The sequence below is a fragment of the Arachis hypogaea genome, chromosome 13 (assembly GCF_003086295.3).
Source record: "Arachis hypogaea cultivar Tifrunner chromosome 13, arahy.Tifrunner.gnm2.J5K5, whole genome shotgun sequence".
NCBI lineage: Eukaryota > Viridiplantae > Streptophyta > Magnoliopsida > Fabales > Fabaceae > Arachis > Arachis hypogaea.
In genome coordinates, this window is record NC_092048.1 from 110,314,376 (window position 1) to 110,329,950 (window position 15,575).

Sequence of the window (15,575 nt, forward strand, 5' to 3'; positions counted from 1 at the left end):
GTGTGGAGCGGACCAAATAGTGCGACGGTGCATACCTCAAACCAAATTCTAAGCAATCTTGGACACTTGCCATGCTTCCGAAGGAGGTGGTCACTACGGACCCCAAAGAACGGCAAGAAAAATCCTTGATTGCGGATTTTGGTGGCCAACTCTTCTCAAAGATGCTTCTCTCTATTGCAAATCTTGTCCCCAATGTATTAGGTTTGGAGATATTTCCAAGAAGGACGAAATTCCCCAACAAAATATGCTATTTTGCGAAATCTTTGACGTATGGGGAATCGACTTCATGGGACCATTTCCAAATTCCAATGGCTTCCTCTACATCTTGCTAGCCGTCGATTATGTGTCAAAATTGGTTGAGGCAATCCCCACCCGAACGGATGACGCTAATGTTGTGTATTCTTTTGTGAGGAACAACATCATTTGTCGCTTTGGCGCCCCAAGAGCAATCATAAGTGACCAAGGATCCCACTTTTGCAACAAAAGAATAGACGGCCTCATGAGAAAATATGGCATCATCCACAAAGTCGCCACGGCTTACCACCCTCAGACAAACGGCCAAGCCGAAGTCTCTAACCGGGAAATCAAGCATGTATTGGAAAGGATTGTAAAGCCGAATAGGAAAGATTGGAGCATTAAACTCTCCGATGCATTGTGGGCCTATCGAACGGCTTACAAGACACCCATTGGCATGAGCCCCTTCCGGCTTGTATATGGCAAAGCATGTCACCTACCGGTAGAGATCGAACATAAAGCTTATTGGGCCGTAAAGGAGTGTAATATGAGCTTGGGTGGGGCCGGAGTAGAGAGAAAGCTTCAATTGGCTGAATTAGAATGTATGAGATTGGAAGCTTACGACAACTCCAGACTTTATAAGGAAAAGTTGAAAGCCATCCATGACAAGGACATTAGGAGAAGAGAATTCCGACCCGGTGACCTAGTCCTTCTCTACAATTCAAGGTTGAGATTACTACCCGGAAAGCTTAGATCAAGGTGGGATGGGCCCTACCAAGTGGAGAAAGTAGAACCTTATGGAGTCTATCACTTGCGCCACCCATCAAACCCGGACATCTTCAAGGTAAACGGGCACCATCTCAAATTGTATCATGGTGAGCAAAGAAAGAACGCCAAGGAATTTGAAGTGTTCCTCTTGAGGGATGCAACTCTTGAATAAACACTATAAGCTGTTGAAAGTCCAACTTAAGGACATTAAACAAAAGTGCTAGGTGGGAGACACCCCACCATGGTAAGATCTTCCTTTGAGACTTGTACATAGACACTTGACTTCATGTTTGTTAGCTAGATTTTAATGACAACTCCCCTTCATTTGTTGACTTCATTTGCTATAGTGCTTAAGTGGCTGTATGGAAAGGGGGGTTTGAAATGTTGAAAAGGGGTAACCACTTGCAAATTTAGAAAAAACCCACCCCTCTGCGCGTGCGCGCACATGGCGCGTCCGCGCACATGAGCGAAATCCGTCAATCGAAGCGCAAGCGCATGGCGCGCGTCCGCGCCGATTGCTTTGCTGCCCCCCTAGTACATTTTACAGAGAGTTAAGCCGCTCTCAAGCCTACACTAAGCCACCAGCCCAGCACCCTTGCCGCGTGCGCGCACCTGGCGCGCACGCGTCCATACAAAGCGAGCACAGAATGCGCGCGTGCGCCACAGCCGCGCACGCGCCCTTTCACTCTGCACTCCTCTCTGGGCCATTTCACAGAGAGTTGAGCCCCCTCCAGGCCCCTCTCATGCCTGGGGCACAACCACGAGGACGCGCGCGCGCCAAAACGCGCTGAAGCCATCTCTGGTACTTCTTCCAGAGAGTTAGGCCACCCCTATGCCTCTCCTGTGTCCCCAGCCCAAGCGCATGGGTGCGCACGCGACCTGCGCGCGCGCGCGCCCCTAGCCCACCTCGCTCCCTGCGCGAGCGCGCACCGCGCGCGCACGCGCCGGTGATCGACGCCTTAAAAATAAAAGGGACACACTCACCCCTTCATTCTCATTCCACCTCTCTTCTTTTTCCATATCTTTCTACATCTCACAAGGTATTATACTAGGCCCCCTCTTAGTCCATTAATCTGTCATTTAATTGCACCATCTTTTAGGTAGCTTCCTTCTTCTTTTTCTTCTCTCTTCCCTCTTTCTCTAGTTCCTCCCTTGGGATGTCTTTGCTCCCTCTTCTCTCTCAATCCAATTCTTCATGAGCATTTGGGTCTCAAACTAACTTACATGCATAGATGAATGGTGTTACTTACTTTTCTTGCACTCAATATGCATTACATCCATTAATAATGGATTGTGGAAAGTTACATTGCTCTCATTTTCACATAATCACATACTACTTGAGGGATGCACACCAAGTGTTCGATGAAAGGCACACTTGAATTTTGGACTTATTGTGACTACCTTGCCTCTCAACCAAGCACTTTTGAGTGCATCCCCACTTTCCACAAACCATTCATCCCCATTTTCTTAGCTTGCCTTCTACTTATGGCCCCTAAGGGTATGTGCCTCTCATGCCTCTTCCTTGCATGCTTAAACTACCCTTGCACCACATGAAAATTATTTGCCTTGCTCTTCACACATTATCCTAGTTACATGTTGCAGCTGTCATGTAACAAAGATACCCATATTCTATGGCATAACTTTCATTACATAGAGCTCATGTACCTCCATTTCTTTGGGTTTGATATTTTCCTTTCTTGCTTCTACAGGATGGTCATCAAAAGGGACAACGGGAAAGGCCCCAAGAAGCCGGCCTCCAATAAAGCGCGCCAAGAACTAACGGCCAAGCCCCTCCTGAAGAAGACTAAGGGCCCCGTTGACGTTCTAGAGAAGGACAACCCTCCTAAGGATTCAAACAAGTTTCCCAACCGTTACTGCGAACTTGTTTACTCCAGAATGATTGAAAGGAATTACCATCCGGAACCCCTCCTAGTCTTACCGGCTCACCTCAGTCCGATTGTGATGCCACATATTGACCGGAGGCATTGGAGATTCCTCTTGAGGCAACCAACGGAGGCCAATCTCTCATGGGTGGTGGAATTCTACTCCAACTTCCACTCACCTCATCTCACATCAATATTTGTGCGCCGGAAACAAGTGTCGGTCACAGTGGAAACCATCCGTGAAGTCCTTGGAATTGCACCGTCAACGGATGCATATGACGCCTACCAAGAAGTCTTGGCTACATGCGTTGACCGCGCATTCGATTGGAGCGCAATCCTCCGCGTCATTGCTTTACCCGACGCATATTGGATTCGGGGGACCATAAAACGAAGACCCAAGGGTTTAGATGTCCGCCACCTCACTCAAGAAGCCACGGCATGGGCCCAAATTCTAGCTCATTACGTGCTCCCAAGCACGCATGGGTCATCCATCACCGCCAAGCTTGCCTTATTGATATGGTGCATCTTGACCGAGAAACCGGTCGACGCTCCGCGTGCCATCCGCCAATCCATGGGGTGCATTCATGCCAAGGGAAATCTACCATTCCCCGCTTTAGTGACGGCTTTAGTTGCGAAAGCCGGCGTCATCCGGGAGACTAAAGACAGGCGAACCTCAATACCGGTCGATGGTGATATCATTCCAACCAAGAGATGCCTCAAGCCTCCGGAAGTCACCAAGGACATTGAACTACCCACACCAACTGGCCACGCTACCACTTCATCTACATCACAAAAACCGGCCGCCCAACGCCTTGAAGACCTTCACAACAAATTAGACCGTTATGAGAGGCGTAACTAACGCCGCTATGCTCATGTGAAGAGGCTTCTAAGCATGATCACCCCACCAATGGAGGAACCCGATATCTCCACCTCCACCGCAACTTCAAGCGGAGATAGCAATGGCATTGGAGATGTGGCACGCTCGGAGCTCAATCAACCAGCGCGCCTAACCTCTAGCACGGAGGACCGTGCTAAGTTTTAAGTGTGGGGAGGTCGGCCGACCGATCTCCGTAGGTAACATCTGAATAAATCTGAATAAATTAGGATAGGTTGCATGATTAGGTCTTAGTTGGCACCATTCGCATGATAAGCCTGCCTGGTTGGAACAATGAAATTCTCTCTTAGGAAACCAACATTTTGGGGCAACCATGGCATTGCAAATTTTAAATGCTTTGATGCAAAAGTTGCATGAAGAATTATATTTTGGAACATGGTTTTGAGCTAAGAACACAAGCTTGTGAGATTTGAGCCTAATGGTGTGGTTACATCTTATAACCACTTATCTTTCCTTCTTGTGCGCATTATTCTCCTTCCATGACTGTGATCTTTGATTTGTTTGACTCTTTATGTCCATTATTTGGTGTATTCATGCATTTATATGATTGAGGCCATCATTTCATTAGCTCACTCAACCAAACGGCCATACCTTCTACTTCCTTTGTTAGCCAAACTTGAGCCTACGATTAACCCACTTTGTTCTTAATTTAGCACATTACAAGCCTTAAAGCGGAAAACAATAAAAGTCCTTATTTGGATCTTTGATTAGCTTAGGCTAGTGTGTGTGAGTATCATTCAAGTGTGGGAACCTTGGGGCATTGGGTGAATAGAAGGGTATTTTGTATTATTATTGGAATATTGGGAATTGGGTACATACTCATGAATTGATCAAATGTAAAACCTTATGCATTGACGCTCTTGTATATAAAAAAAATTGAGAAAAACAAAAGAACAAAAGAAAAAGAAGAACAATATGGAAAAGAAAAAGAAAAATAGAAAAAGAAAGAAAAAACAAAGAAAAAAAATATAATAAATAAGGGACAAAATGCCCCAAAGCGAAGCTCAAGAGGAATCAATGCATAAGTATTGTGAAACGAAAAGAAAATGCATGAGTATGTGGAAAAGTGAGGAATGGGTAGTTAGGCTAGTACTTAATTGTATAGGTCATTATATGGGTTAGGTGGGAAAGTTTAAGTTAATCAAAGATTCAAATCCTAAGTCCACTAGCCATATATGACCCTACCTTGACCCTAACCCCATTACAACCTAAGGAAAAGACCTCATGATAATTGTATGCATGCATTGAATAATTGTTGATTGTTAGATGAAAAACAATTCTTGGAAAGCATGATTAGGGGAGAATTGAGAGAATAAACCCCAAACACCGAGTGATTAGAGTGCAAACACTTCCGCCGAGGGTTCGATGCTCAATCCTTTGATTTCCGGCTCTCGCGAGCATTCCTCATGCAAGGTTTCACATATTGCATTTGATGCTTAGAAAGTGGCAAGTCCTATGCTTTGACCATCGTTGTACCCCATGTGCTTGCATATGTCCTAAGAAGGTTAATTTGCTCCCAACCAATTGGATAGTGGCACTAGTCATAGTTGCATGCATATAAGTAGGTTGCACTTCATGAGTCTTATACTTTTGCAATCCCTCGGTCTTCTGTGTTTCTTTGCATTTCTCTAAGCATGAGGACATGCTAGGATCTAAGTGTGAGGAGGTTGACAAACCCCAACTTGAGGGTTTATCTTGTGCTGATTTCAGGGGTTTTATCAATGATTCCACACACTTTCTATATGAAAATACAAGATTTTGCATTCCTTTCCTAGTTTCGCCTCATGAATGAAAACATGCTTATTTCGCACTAAAATAGATACATTTCCAATCTTCTCTTGATGCCATTCGATGCCGTGACTTGTGTGTTAAGTGGTTTCAGGATATAGAGTAGGAATGGACCGAAAGAGAGAAGGAAGACGGGTACAAAGGAAGGAAGCATGAGGATTAAGCTTTGGAGATTTCCACATGGGCGCGTGCGCGCACCTTGCGCGCCCGCACGGATAGGGCAACGTGGAGCCGAAGCCAAGAGCCGGCTTGAGAAGCGGCTAAGCCAGGATCTTCATGGGCGCGCACGCGTACATTACGCCTCCGCGCACATTACAAGACGTCTCAACGGCGCGTGCGCGTGCCTTGCGCGTGCGCGCCGATTTGCGAATATGATTTTTTAAGAAGTCACGTGACTTAGGTGTGGAGGCAGTTAAGGATTCCACTCTTGGAGAAACACCTTGGCGGGAAAAGCTTAAGAAGACCAAAGGAACAAGGGTTAAGGACACTTTTAGTTCATTTTCTAGATCTAGATTTTTTGGGGAGAGAGGAAAGTTAGTTACACTTTTGGGAGGAAGAAGAGGGAGATTCCAAGCTTCACTAGGGTTCATCCTCTTCTAATTTCTGAATTTTCAATGACTTTTTGGGTGAGATCCATTACAATTCTCACTCCACTTTGTTCATGTCATAGATTTTCTTCTCCAATTTCAAGTAGTAGATACAATTGATCAATTCTCATAGATCTAGAATTCAACTTTGTAATTTTGGATTTCATCTCTATTTTAGATTTTCATTGCTACTCTTTGAGACTTGTTGTTAGATCTTTGTGTTGCAATACTTTCAATTCAACTTTTTTTCTCATTTTACTATGACTTTCCTTCTTGCTCACCACATGTTTGATAAAATGACAACACTAGATATGGAGTAGAATTTTCACACTTGGCATAGGGTTTGGTCCTTGGAAGAAGTTGAATAGTTGTATCGATAGTTGATTTGGAATTAGGGATTGCTAATTGGCTTGGAGTGCACTAAAGCTAGATTCCCATAAGGTGAAGCTAGGACTTGTGACTCAAGTTGATTGCTTTCATTTGACTTCCTTCTATACCTAGGGGATAACTAAATGAAGCAAGGCCTAATTATTGTCAATATTGAATAGACTATAAGGATAGAAATTCTAATGCCAACACTAAGCCAAGTCTTTTGATAATTGATTGTTTGTTTCTCATTACTTGCTAAAACCTTCAAAGAATTCCAACAAAGCTTACTAAATCAATAAGATGCACACTTTGGCAATTCCAAGGGAGAACGACTCGGGGGACTAGTACTCTCGGATATAGATTGTAGATTTGTTTGATGAATGATTTTGCGTCGGTTTAGACTATACTACGATTGATCATTTGATAATTTCTATACCGGCAAAAATTCATTTGTCACCTATAGACCAACCTCTCAACATAACCTCGAACCACCACACTCACAAGCTTCTCTTCACCATTCGCCACCGTATGATCCTTTCCTACCCCAGTTCCAATCCAATCACCCCCAAGCACCACCACTTCCCTATGTTTCATGTCCAAATCCATCACCCCAAGAATCAGAGGTTCGCCTCAAGACAACAGTAAATAAACTTCAAACAACCATTCGACAACTAGAGCAAGCAGTAATTCAATTAGCTTCTAGACGCGTGAACATTCAAGGACCAACCACAGCCCCATGTGGACAATCTAATGAAGAGCGTAGCATAAAGGAGACACTAAAAACTCCAGTGGATAAGACAGAGCATGAATTCGTACTAGAACAAGTAGAAGAAGCTGTCATTGTACAAGAAGAAGAGTTGGTTGAAGATCTAGGAGACGCTGAACCTCCATGGGAATCCAGAGTTGAGGAGAACTCCGTCAAGGACGTTACAGTTGATGCTAAGGAGGATATTGCACAATCCCCAAGGCAAGTTATTTATGAAGAACTAGACGGAATAACCCAGGACACAAATTCCCTTGATGATGATAGTCACAAGTCTAGCTCTCTTAGTAATGAACTTGCATCCGCAAGTGAATTCTCTGAGTTCGAAGAATCTTCCCCAAGTGAATACGAAGATGATGCGGAGGTAGATTTCTCTCAACCTCTAATCTATGACTCAAGTGATGAGGAAGACATAGAAGACTTTGACCAGGACTCAGATGCATTTGAAGAACCTTGCAAGGAAGTGGAGGAATTCACAGAAGAGCACAAGGGAGAAGAACTTACAGAACCACCAGAAACACCTACCCCAAGGCCATTACCACCTAATACAAGCTTCAAGTGGGTACAATCCTTAACCTTTAACTTTACTTATTCACTTGAATATGGTTTACATAAAACAGATGGCCAGCTTAGAGCTCTCTGCGGCTTTAAGAGTAAGAGGAAAATGGCTCGCACTCAAAGCTGGTGCACAAGGTTCAATAATGCTCCACGCTTCAACTCGAAGTGCACGGATTGGTATCATGCTCAATTGAATGGATCTCGGAAAATGTTTGGTCACTATGGTGAGAATCTACTTTCTAAACCGCCCGGATGGAAAAATATAGATCAAGACAGAGGCGGATTTAAACGCAAGGCTTGGGATCATGGATTCTATTCTGACATTCGTCACCCCGGGAGCTTGACAATCTGTTTGAAGCTGCTCAGAAGCTTTACATGCCTAGTTTGGGACCACGGAGGCTATTGGCATTCCAAGCATTGGTGGAGATTTCTGGATGAATTTAAGCATAAGCCGCCATAGCAGAAAGCTCCTCCAATGTCCAACTTAAGGACTTTAACAAAAAGTGCTAGGTGGGAGACAACCCACCATGGTATGATCGTTTCTTTTTAATTTTTATTTAGTTTTATTTGCTTTCAAGTTTTATTTTATTTTATTATATTGAACCTGGAATTTTGCATCTCACTCATATTAATCATTGCATTCTGCACTTTTCATGCATATGTATAATAAAAAAAAGGGTGCGCGACACGACCGCATCACTCATACGATCGCGTCATATTGTGAAAAACACTACCCACGCGATCGCGTCACCCACGCGGCCGCGTGATATGGAAATCGGTGTAAGGATCCAACGTCCAGAAAGTTGGGCTGGAATTGTGCGGCCATTGTGCGTCTAGCACAAAATGGCCCACGCGATCGCATGCCCCATGCGATCGCGTCACATGCACACAACCAATCCCACGTAACCGCGTAAGCGACGCGATCGTGTCACATGGATTGCACAAATCCCAAAGGGAGACAGAGAGTTGCGCTGAAACGATGCTGGAATCGTGCGTTTAGCATAATTTCCAGTGATGCGTTCGCATGCCCCATGTGATCGCGTCATCCCCTCTCTTACCCCTCCATGCGATCGCGCGACCCACGCGATCGCGTCAACCCCATTTTCACCACAACCACGCGATCGCGTGCCCCATGCGATCGCGTGGATTTAAAATTATAACCCCCCTATTCACGCGAACCCTACCAGTCGCGCAGCCCCCCCCTCCCCCCAAACCCTCTCCTCCCTCTCTTCCTCTCCCACCACCAACCACCGCCAGCCACCGTCCGACCACCGACCACCCAGACCCCGCCGACCACCCAGAACCGAACCCCGCCGACCACCCAACCCCCCCTTCTTTTTTTCCCCCCTCTTCCTTCTTCCTCCACCCAAAACCACCCCTGCCTCCCTCCTCCGCGAGCACCACCCACTGCGCTGCCATCAACCGCTGCGCCCCCACACCACCCACAACCACCCTTCCTTCCCCCAAAACCCCATTACCCCCCTCTTCCCCTACCTACCTCCAAACAGCACCACCACCACCAGCCACCGCGCCGGACGCCACTGCCCCGTCATCCCCAGCCACCTCTCTACCCCAACTTCCTTCATTCGTCTCCCAGGTTCCGCAAAACGTCACCCTTTTTTTCATTCATAGTTAGTTCTTAATTTTTTTCTGTTTATGTTCATATTTAGGCTAGTTAGATATGCATGTTGTAGTGGATTTTAGGTTGTTAGGTAGCCTAGGATATGGTTAGTGGATTTAGGTCTGTTTAATTGCACCGTTCGTGTTTATTGCTTTATGTTTTGCTATCCTGCTGCTGCTGTGATGTTAGTTCATATGCTGTAATTCCTTATTTCATGCTGCTCTTTACTCTGTTTTTCATGATTCTTATTCCTTATATGTAATTGCAGCTTTATTCATAATTCATATGAACTATTTGATTGCTGTTTATTTTTCGGGACAATCCAATTTTAGCCGGAATGCTGCCCAAATTTCTATAAAATATTTTCATTCATGTTTTGGTTTTGGCATTTTGAACTCTATTTTCCTCTGCTTTAACCAAACCATTTCATGAATGTCAGGGCATGCTTTCTATCCTTTTTGATTTCCTGGTTCATAAACTGCATTTGTGATGTTTTGATTCCAATTTTTGCTTTCTCTATATCTATTTGAATCAGCATCAACCTATTTTCCTTATGTGGTTATGAGTTACCTATAGTTTCTAACTGTGAATACTTGTTACTTGGAATATTTTTATTATGCCACTTACTTTAACCCACTTTCTACTAACTCACTAATGTTAACTTCCTAAACTCTTTTTCACTTCTAACCAAACTAACCTTTTAAAATCTTTCTTCTGGTTTTTCACTTTCTTTTAACCTTCTAACCATGGCATAATGTTAATTTTTCTATTTCACATGAATTCAATTACATTTTGGATTGTAAATTCTTCTTTTCAAACTTCTAACTCCTATACAATCCTTAATGCACATTTACTTAACTCATTTACCTCATTCTAATTCTCCTTTGCCATTTTGTGTTTCTTTTGACTATTTGCCTATTTATTTTTCTATTTTTATTATATCCTGGTTTTCTGTTTTTCAGGATGTTTGATTCCCAGAGAAAGGGAAAAGGAAAGGCTACCACTGGCAAACGTAAAAGAGGAGATTCATCTATGTCCATCATAGATCTAATGCATGATGCCTCCTGGCGGGAGAAACACTTTACCCCGCAGGAGAAGGCTGACCAACTGCTTCCTGCCACTGATCCAATAAAATTTACAAACCGATACTGTGAGCTGAAGTATCCAGTGTTTGCAACATCCAGGAACCTATAACTGGAGAGAACTCTGAAGATCCCAGAAGAACTCCAGCAGTACACCTCTGACCAAATCAAACAAAGAGGCTGGTTCTTCCTGGAGAGACATCTGACTGAGGTCAATGCATCTTGGGTTAGAGAATTCTACTGCAATTACTTCAAAACCTCCCTAGATGCAGTGAACCTCAGAGGGAAGCAGATTTTGGTTACTGAGGAGGCAATTGAAGATGTTCTGAAGCTTCTGCCCAAATCTGATCAGCCAGACGGTTATCAGAAAGCTGAGGATATGTGCCTTGGGAGGATGCTGATGAGAGGCCACCTGTTGCAGAATGCGAAAAGATTATCCTGCACAGCAGAAACTTTCTGGCCTTGGGTTACAGACCTCCAACCCTCCCTGGTGACACTGCCACACCATCTGCTGGCCCCTCTTCCTTTACAGCTACACATTCCACCACCACTGCACCTCCACCTGCCCCAGAGCCCATCTATCATCAAGTGCACCGCCTGTTTTGACGGCTTGACCAGATGGAGCGTCGCAACAAGCGACGCTATGAGCACCTGAAGCTGATGATACGCTCTGGCGACATCCCCTCCGAGCCTGACACACCATCCGAGGCATCTGAGGAGGAGGCGGATGATCCCGAAGCTGAGACCCACCCATAGAGAGAGACAGAGCAGGCAGGCACAGAGCAGGCTGCACCACAGGCAGAGGTTCCACATCAGATCCAGGCTGCAGATCCTGAGATCCCTATCCAGACAGCACTTCCTCTACAGCAGCCAGATCATCAGCCCACCACCACAGAGACTTCAGCTACCATTCCTTCCAGTGATGACACCCCTTCACACCCTGCTTGATTGAGCATCAGGGACGATGTTTCATTTTAAGTGTGGGGAGGTCACCATCTTTGGCGTATTATCTTGGTGAACCACTACAGACTCTTTTTCTTTTATTTTGGATATTTTTCTGTATTTTTCTCTCTATTTTTATTTTTATTTTCTGAGTATTTATACATTGCTACTTTTATATATTTTTACTCTATTCCTGCATTCTGCATTAGTTTAGTTTGCAATTCTAACTTATTAGTGGATTAATTAGTATAGTTTACCCTTTTTAGCATAAGATAACTTAGTTTAAATTGGAAAATATAAAAAGGAAGTAAGCTAGGAACTTGAACATAACAGAATCAAATCCATAAACCTTGTATATGTAGCATTACACAATGTAGTTAAACTAACAACATTTCATCAAGGAGAAACATTAAAACCTTAAAGGCCACCCTAAATAATTTTTTTATGAGAATAATGGGAATTTTTAACTAAACCTGCATAACATATATGAATGATATATGATGTTTGAGTTAGAGAACACACAGCCTGTGAGTCTTGAGCTTAATTATATGGTTACATTCAAACCATAATTTCATCCCTGTGTGTTTCGCTTCTTTTTATTCTGATGTTCTTTACTTTGTTTTAATCTATATGTCCAGTTGTAGAATATAGATACATACCAAGAAAGTGATTGATGCCATTATTTGATTTTAACCCACATGTCTCAAAAATAGCCTACCTTTTACATCACCTTTGTTAGTCCCCTTGAGCCTTTAAATCCCCCTTTTTTTTTTTATAATAACCACATTACTAGCCTTAAGCAGAAAAATAAAATAAAAATCCCAAGTTGAATCCTTGGTTAGCTTAAGAAAGAAATTGTTTACTGTTTAAGTGTAGGAAAACCCATTGGGAACATAGATGATAAAAAGAAAGGGTAGGAAGTTGAAAGAAATAAAATTAATCAAAATAAAATTTTTGGGAAACATGCTCATGTGAGATTAAAATAATTAATTTACCATGTGCATTAAAAAAAAAAAAAATATATATATATATATATATATATATATATATATATATAATTTATTATAATATTTTAATTTTCAGCATTTGAATAAAGGGGATACAAAAGAATTCCCCAAAATGCAAAATAAAAACAATGCACATGGGATAAAAATAAAGATCAAGACATGAGCATGTAACATCAAAAGTGAAAAAAAATGGAAAAAGAGGTGAAGAAGCTCTAATTTAGAAAGTATGTATGTTAGGTGAAATCTTAGACTAATCAAGGATTCACTTAATTAGCTCACTTAGCCTTATACATATACCTTTACCTTTACCTTGGCCCCATTACAACCTTACTTAAGACCTCATGATTTTTAGTATGACTATATTCTATAATTGTTGATTGGTTAGATGAAGAACAAAGTTATAGAAAGTAAGAATAAAAAGAAGAATAGAGTGATTAACCAAATAAACACTGAGTGACTAGAGAGTAAACACAAAATCTAGTGAGGGTTCAATAACTCATCAACATATATCTATGCTTAATTTACTAATTGTTTTGCAAGTTTGTAAAATATTTTTCTTTCCCATCTCATTTGCAAAGGTGCTTTATTATTTAAGGGTTGGCTATGTATATATATGATTCCTTGAGAATGTGAATTAATTTAACTACATGCAAGCTTTATATATGAGTGAATAAATTAGAATTGCATGACTCATTTAGGTAGTTGCATTTAGAATAGGTTGCATTGCATAAAATTCCACCACTTTAACCTTACCTTACTCTTTACCTTGGATTTAGCATGAGGACATACTATTGTTTAAGTGTGGGGAGGTTGATAAACCCATATTTTATGATATATTTTGTGCTTAATTTGAGTGATTTATTCAATCCTTCACCCACTTATTCATATTAATTGCATGGTTTTACTTTTCCTTCCTTATTATATGATGTATGTGAAAAACATGTTTCCTATGCTTTAAAATTAATTATTTTAATTACCTTTATTTCCATTCGATGCCGTGATTAGCGTGTTGAGTAGTTTCAAATCTTCTAAGGCAGGAATGACTCAAAGGATGGAAAGAAAACATACAAAAATGGAAGGAAAGCACAAAATGGAGTCCTTGAAGAAACTGGCATCCACGCGATCGCATAGACGATGCGATCACATGCCAAGCGCGAATCAACAGCGACGCGGCCGCATGACTGACGCGACCGCGTGACAAGAAAAGCTCCGAACTGACGCGACCGCGTGACCCACGCGGATGCGTGACAGAGGCCACGCACCAGAAATTGTAGAAAACGCTCATAGCGAATTCTGAGGCCCTTTTTGGCCCAAATCCAAGTCCAGAAGGCATAGACCAGAGGTTATGAAGTGAGGGAATGCATCCATCCAGGGAGAGCTCGCCAATTTTTACTTTCCATGAATTATATTTAGTTTTGAGGGAGGTTCTCTCCTCTCTCTTTAGGATTAGGATTTAGATTTAGGATTTTTATTCGCTTTCAGGATTATCTCTTTTAATCAGGTTCAATATTCCTTTTATTTACTTTTGCAAGCTACTTTATGAATCCTTTCATGTTACAGATTACTCTTTTATTAATGTTATTTGAGGTATTTCAGTTTAATGTTGATTTCTCTTATTTATGCTATTGTTGCTTTTACTTTGAAGACATTTTTATTCTAAGTAGATTTATTTTTCTCCTTTTGGTCTTGGTTAAGAAATCAGTAATTCAGGAGTTATCAAACTCAAACGTGATTGATAATTGTTATCTTTGTTAATTGAATTGAACTTCAATAATCCCAATCTTTTCTTAGGAAATAAATAGGATCCAAAGATCAAACCAATTAATCCCTTGACCCTCCTTTATCTTAGTAAAGGTTAACAAAGTGGAATAAAGATTCAATTCTCATCATCATTGATAAGGATAGCCAGGATAGGACCTCTAATTTTTCATACCTTGCCAAAAGTTTATTTATAGTCATTTATTTATTTCACTTGCTATTTAAATTACTTGTTCTTCATTTACTTTAATTGCTAATTAAACTATTCGTTCTTCATTCTTGAAACCCCCATTTACAATCTCCATAGCCAATAATAAGAACATACTTCCCTGCAGTTCCTTGAGAAGACGACCCGAGGTTTGAATACTCGGTTATCAATTATAAAAGAGGTTTGTTACTTGTGACAACCAAAACGTTTGTACGAAGGGATTTTTGTTGGTTTAGAAAGTATATCTACAACGTGACTGTTTTATTAAAATTCTTTACTGGCAAAAATCCTAACGTCAAGTACTTTGAAACAAACATGGATGAGAATATGGAGAACCATCATGAAGAAGAGGCTTACAACCATGGCAGAGAAGGTCCAGCGCATCAGGCTGGACAAGAGAGAAGAGTTATGGGCTTTTACATCAACCCAAATCCAGGAAACTATGGAAGTAGCATCCAAAGGCCAACCATACATGCCAACAACTTTGAACTAAAGCCACAGCTCATCACCCTTGTTCAGAACAATTGTTCATTCGGAGGAAGTGTCCAAGAAGACCCCAATCAACATCTAACCACCTTCCTGAGGATATGCGATACTGTGAAATCTAATGGTGTTCACCCTGACACCTATAGACTACTTCTGTTTCCCTTCTCACTCAAGGACAAAGCATCTAAATGGCTGGAATCCTTTCCAAAGGAGAGTTTAGCAACCTGGGAAGACGTGGTGAACAAATTCTTGGCAAGATTCTATCCTCCTCAACGAATCAACAGGTTGAGAACTGAGGTACAAACCTTCAGGCAGCAAGATGGTGAGACTCTATATGAAGCATGGGAGAGGTTTAAGGACCTGACAAGAAGATGCCCGCCAGATATGTTAAATGAATGGGTGTAGTTACATATTTTCTATGAAGGCCTTTCGTATGAATCAAAGAAGGCAGTGGACCACTCATCCGGGGGATCTCTGAACAAGAAGAAGACCATTGAAGAAGCCATAGATGTCATTGAGACTGTAGCAGAGAATGACTACTTCTATGCTTCTGAAAGAGGCAACACTAGAGGAGTGATGGAGCTAAACAATGTGGATGCACTGCTAGCTCAAAACAAGCTTATTAC

At 42.0% G+C, this 15,575-nt stretch overlaps 1 non-coding gene across 1 annotated transcript; it reads right to left on the bottom strand.

Moving 5' to 3' along the window:
• Positions 1-15,231: 15,231 nt before the first annotated feature.
• Positions 15,232-15,338, bottom strand: LOC112740092 (small nucleolar RNA R71). Its single transcript, XR_003171026.1, has one exon. It is a non-coding gene; the product is annotated as a small nucleolar RNA R71 (small nucleolar RNA).
• Positions 15,339-15,575: the final 237 nt, after the last annotated feature.